This window comes from Pelobates fuscus, chromosome 3 (assembly GCF_036172605.1).
Source record: "Pelobates fuscus isolate aPelFus1 chromosome 3, aPelFus1.pri, whole genome shotgun sequence".
Classification (NCBI taxonomy): Eukaryota; Metazoa; Chordata; class Amphibia; order Anura; family Pelobatidae; genus Pelobates; species Pelobates fuscus.
This window is the reverse complement of record NC_086319.1, coordinates 356,782,539-356,788,551: the sequence shown is the minus strand read 5'-3', so window position 1 is coordinate 356,788,551 and position 6,013 is coordinate 356,782,539.

Here is a 6,013-nt window from a genome sequence, read left to right as displayed (position 1 = left end):
AATAAGTGGGTTAGAATGCTTAAATGTGAGCATTTGAATGCACTCCATTTAAGAGGACACTTCTCTGCATATCAGACAACTGTCTAGAGCAGGCATAGGCAACCTTCGGCTCTGCAGATGTTTTGGACTACACCTCCCATGATGCTTTGCCAGCATTATGTGTGTAAGAGCATTATGGGGGATGTAGTCCACAACATCTGGAGTGCTGAAGGTTGCCTATCCCTGGTCTAGAGACTCAGTATGTCAGGGTATTTATATCGGCAGACATATTGTGCTATGATAGAAATTAAAGTGTATATTGCCTAAATCATTCTGAACAGAGCAGACTCCATTTTGTTATCTTCAAGCTAACAAAAGACACAAGATTTCTATCCCTTCTGTAAAACTAACCACTTTGCCAGAGCTAAAGGAATGCTTAGTATATACAAACCTGTTGATAAGAAATGAGAACGGGGGATGGACAGACTGTCTAAATGCTAATGGGATATAATTATAAATAACCATAAAGATAAGGTAAATAATGTCAGAATAGCCAACAGGAAAAGTTAACTCTTTCCTGGATAGGAATGTTTAGTGGGACGAGACTGCCCTCTATAGACCAAATACTTAAATTGCTATCTGGAAGGTAACCACACCTCCAGTTTTCTATTGGTCTATCACCTAGTGAATTTTCCCTTTAAAAAGTTAAGACAAAGGGAAGAGAAGGGGATGCAAAGGAAGCAAAGAAGCAAAGAGGTGAGCAGTCGGGGGCAATTCAGAGAAATCCATGACAGATATCCACTCCAGGGCACTCAGAAATCCTTACACACCAATCACACATCCATTCAGTTCCTGAGACTACCTACTAATCTGATGAAAATATCTACTCAACTGGTAATTATACTGATTTCATTTACTTAATCTAAATTAATTAACATTTTCTAACAGCATGATATATGACTGGATAAATCACGATCAGATTTCGATATTTAGAAATCTTAGTTACTAAAGAATATATAATTAAGCATTCTATTCTGCAGATGGAAAAGATTAATTATATATTAGTGTGATTACATAAGATGAAATATCTGTTTAGGCAAGTTAAGATTCTGCTTATAGAACATGGTAGATTACTCTTATTGGATGGTTCTAGGAAATGACTAATGAGCTGGTTTAAATGTTATTTTATTTAAAATTACATAAGAATAGATCTTAATTACCTAGAAGTTCTAACCAGCATTGAAAGGTTAGCTAAAGTTTTATGGTCTTAAGCTGCCAGCTCTCTGTGTGTAAGTTTCACTTTCGTTTCTCTGCGAAGCCCATCATAAATCATTGTCTTGACAATTGGCTGTGTTAACCATGGGAATGTAATGCCATTTGTATTGCATACTCATGTTATACTGAATATTCATTCATTATTATCACGCATGTTACATATTATTATTATTTAAATTGTCACAATAAATTGTATTTATTTTTATAACAAATTGTGATTTTATTTATATGGAATACATTTCACTTACATGATAACGATCTTTGGGAAATAGTGGGCAATTCTCAACTGTTTACTATTATCATCCCATAAATATCCCCACAAGTAATATATTAATATTGTATTTATTGCAATCCAAATAAGCTCCATTTACTGATCTGTTATTTTAGGTAAAACAAAACTCTCCTACAGTGAGTTGCCCTCAAGCTTGTTATTGCACTTAGAGTTTAATCACTAAACAGTGTTAGGAGCAGGGCCGGCCTTAGGCATTTAGACGCCCTGTGCGAAAAATCTTCACAGCGCCCCCCCCCCCCCCCGTCATTCATGTATGCTGTTATGTTTGTGTTGTCTGTGTATGTAATAGTACGTGTGATGACTGTGTGTGATATGTATGCTATGTGTGATATTTGTAATGGGTATATTAACAGTGTGTGATATGCGTGTATTGGTTGTATGTGACACACACACACACACAGAGTCAGACGGCCATACACACACAGGAAGACATCCACACATGCACAAGCAGACAGTCATACACACACACACAGGTAGACAGTCATACACACACACACACACGCAGACAGTCAAACACACAGACACACACAGGCAGACAGTCATACACACAGAGGCAGACAGTCATACACACAGAGGCAGTCATACACACAGAGGCAGTCATACACAGTCACACACACAGAGGCAGACAGTAATACACACAGACAAACACACAGAGGCATACAGTAATACACACAGACACACAGTGGCAGACAGTAATACACACAGACACACAGTGGCAGACAGTCATATACACACACATGCAGACAGTCATACACACACACACGCAGACAGTCATACACACACACACACACACACAGACAAACACACAGCCTAAACGGAAGGGGGTCTGCAGTGCTGGGGGATAGGATGGCTAGAAGGTTGGAGGAGATTTTAAACTAGTAGTAGGGGGGGAGGGTCATAGCAATCTACAAAATGGAGATAGGACAGAAAGGAGATGGGCTTTAGAACAGTATAAGGAGGGTGGAGACGGGGGGAGGGGCAAGCTCAGAACAGAGAAGCTATGTAATGTTGGTAATTCACAAAATAAACAAGAGACGCATGATATTAAATGTATGCTTACTAATGCAAGGAGCCTAAATAACAAAATGGGGGAACTAGAGGCATTAGCATACACTAAACAATATGATATAATAGGCATAACTGAAACATGGTGGGATGAGACACATGACTGGGCAGTTAACTTAAATGGGTACACATTATTTAGGAAGGATAGGAAAAACAAGAAGGGTGGTGGGGTATGTTTGTATGTCAACCATGATTTAAAGCCAAATCTTAAGCAAATTGAATGCGATGAGGAAAATGTGGAAGCTTTATGGGTAAATATCTGCTTGGGGGAAAAGAAGGGAAACCAACTATTGGTTGGGATATGTTATAAACCACCTAATGTTAATATTGACGAGGAACAACAGCTGTTTGAGCAAATTGAGAAAGCTGCAAATCTTGGTAACACTTTAATTATTGGAGATTTTAATTACCCAGACATAAATTGGGACATAGGGACTAGTAGCTCAGCAAAGGGAATTAGGTTTTTAAACTTGTTAAATGACAACTTCATGTCACAACTTGTACAAGCACCAACTAGAATGGACGCTTGTCTGGACCTGGTTTTAACAAACAACGTTGATCTTTTGACCAACATTCAAGTAGGTGAGCACTTGGGAAATAGTGATCACAATATAGTGTCCTTTGAAATAAACTCAAAAAAACAAAAGCACATGGGGTATACTAAAACATATAATTTTAAAAAGGCCAATTTCAATAAGATAAGGGAAGCTTTACAATATATTGACTGGCATAAACTCTTTAGTGAAAAGAACACTGAGGATAAATGGATCATCTTCCAACAAATATTAGAAAGGTACATTTCTCAGTATGTACCATTGGGAAATAAGTATAAAAGAAACAAATTAAAACCAATGTGGCTTAGTAGAGAAGTAAAACAAGAGATTAAAAATAAGAAAAGGGCATTTAAAGCATTTAAATCAGACAAATCAGATGCATCTTATAAAAGATATAAGAAAGCAAATAATGCGTGCAAAAAGGCAATTAAACTTGCTAAACTTCAAAATGAAAAAATGATAGCTAAAGAGAGCAAAACCAACCCCAAAGCATTTTTTAAGTACATAAATTCCAAAAAACCCAAAAATGAAAGTATAGGTACACTTAAAACTGAAACGGGGGTGTTAGTTAATGAAGACCAAGAAAAGGCAGGAATTCTAAATAACTATTTCTCCTCCGTATATATTAAAGAAGAACCCATGGCAATAGATGTGCAAATGATTGCTACTAAAAACTTGCAGAATAATTGTAATTGGTTAACTCAAGACAATGTGCTGCAGCAACTAAAGAAAGTTAATATAAACAAAGCTCCAGGGCCTGACGGTATCCATCCACGTGTACTTAAGGAACTAAGTGTAGAAATAAGTGAACCTCTGTTTTTAATCTTTCAAGATTCTTTTCTTTCAGGAAGTGTTCCGGAGGATTGGAGGAAGGCAGATGTGGTTCCTATATTCAAAAAGGGTTCAAAATCCTTGCCTGGAAATTATAGACCTGTGAGCTTAACTTCTGTGGCTTGTAAAATATTTGAAAGGTTATTAAGGGATAATATTCAAGAATTCCTTGAGAAGAATATGGTTATCAGCAAAAATCAGCACGGTTTTATGAAGCACAGGTCATGTCAAACTAACTTGATTGCGTTCTACGAAGAAGTAAGTAGAAGTATAGATCAGGGTGTTGCAGTGGATGTGATCTATTTGGATTTTGCCAAGGCATTTGATACAGTTCCACACAAAAGATTAGTGTTCAAACTCAAGGAAATCGGTCTCGATGAAAATGCTTGTTCTTGGGTAGAACATTGGCTTAAAAACAGAATACAAAGAGTTGTCGTTAATGGTAAATTTTCAAGCTGGACAGAGGTGGCAAGTGGTGTCCCTCAGGGGTCTGTTCTGGGACCCCTTCTATTTAACATTTTTATAAATGATCTTGAAGACAGCATTGAAAGTCATGTTTCAGTGTTTGCAGATGACACAAAACTTTATAAAATAATACAATGTGAGCAAGATATTACTTTGCTGCAGAAGGATTTAGATAGACTGGAGGACTGGGCACTCAAATGGCAGATGAAATTTAATGTTGAAAAATGCAAAGTTATGCACTTCGGCGTAAAGAATACACAAGCAACGTATACCCTTAATGGAAGCGAATTAGGGATAACAACACACAAAAAGGACTTGGGAATTGTTATAGACAACAAACTATGCAACAATGTGCAATGTCAATCAGCAGTGGCCAAGGCCAGTAAGGTATTGTCATGCATGAAAAAGGGCATTCATTCTCGGGACGAGAATATCATTTTGCCTCTCTATAAATCACTGGTAAGACCACATATTGAATATGCTGTGCAATTTTGGGCACCTGTTCTAAAGAAGGATATCATGGCACTAGAAAAAGTGCAGAGGCGGGCTACAAAATTAATAAAAGGAATGGAACATATCAGCTATGAAGAAAGGTTAACAAATTTAAACCTATTTAGTTTAGAAAAACGTCGCCTGAGAGGGGATATGATAACATTATACAAATATATTCGGGGCCAATACAAACCATTGTGTGGAAATCTATTCACAAACCGGACTTTACATAGGACACGAGGCCATGCGTTTAGACTGGAAGAAAGAAGATTTCGTCTAAGGCAAAGGAAAGGTTTTTTTACTGTAAGAACAATCAGGATGTGGAATTCTCTGCCTGAAGAAGTGGTTTCATCAGAGTCCATACAGATGTTCAAACAGCTACTAGATGCATACTTGCAAAGACAGAATATTCAAGGATATAATCTTTCAATGTAGGGTAATAACTGCTTGATTCAAGGATAAATCTGACTGCCATTCTGGGGTCAATAAGGATTTTTTTGTCCTAGCTTGTTGCAAAATTGTGCTTCAAACTGGGGTTTTTTTTTTTTTTTTTTTTTTTCTTTTGGATCAACAGCAAAAAACAGGTGTGAGGAAGGCTGAACTTGATGGACGCAAGTCTCTTTTCAGCTATCTAACTATGTAACTATGTAAGATAGTCACACACACAGAGGCAGACAGTAATACACACAGACAAACACACAGAGGCAGACAGTAATACACACAGAGGCAGACAGTTATACACACACACGCAGACAGTCATACACACACACGCAGACAGTCATACACACACACACACACACACAGACACACACAGGCAGATAGTCATACACACAGAGGCAGACAGTCATACACACAGACACACACACAGAGGCAGACAGTCATACACACAGACACACAGAGGCAGACAGTCATACACACACACACACACAGACAGTAACACACACACACACACAGACACACACAGGCAGACAGTCATACACAGACACACACACACACACAGGCAGACAGTCATACACACACAGGCAGTAATACACACAGGCAGAGAGTCACACTCACCTGA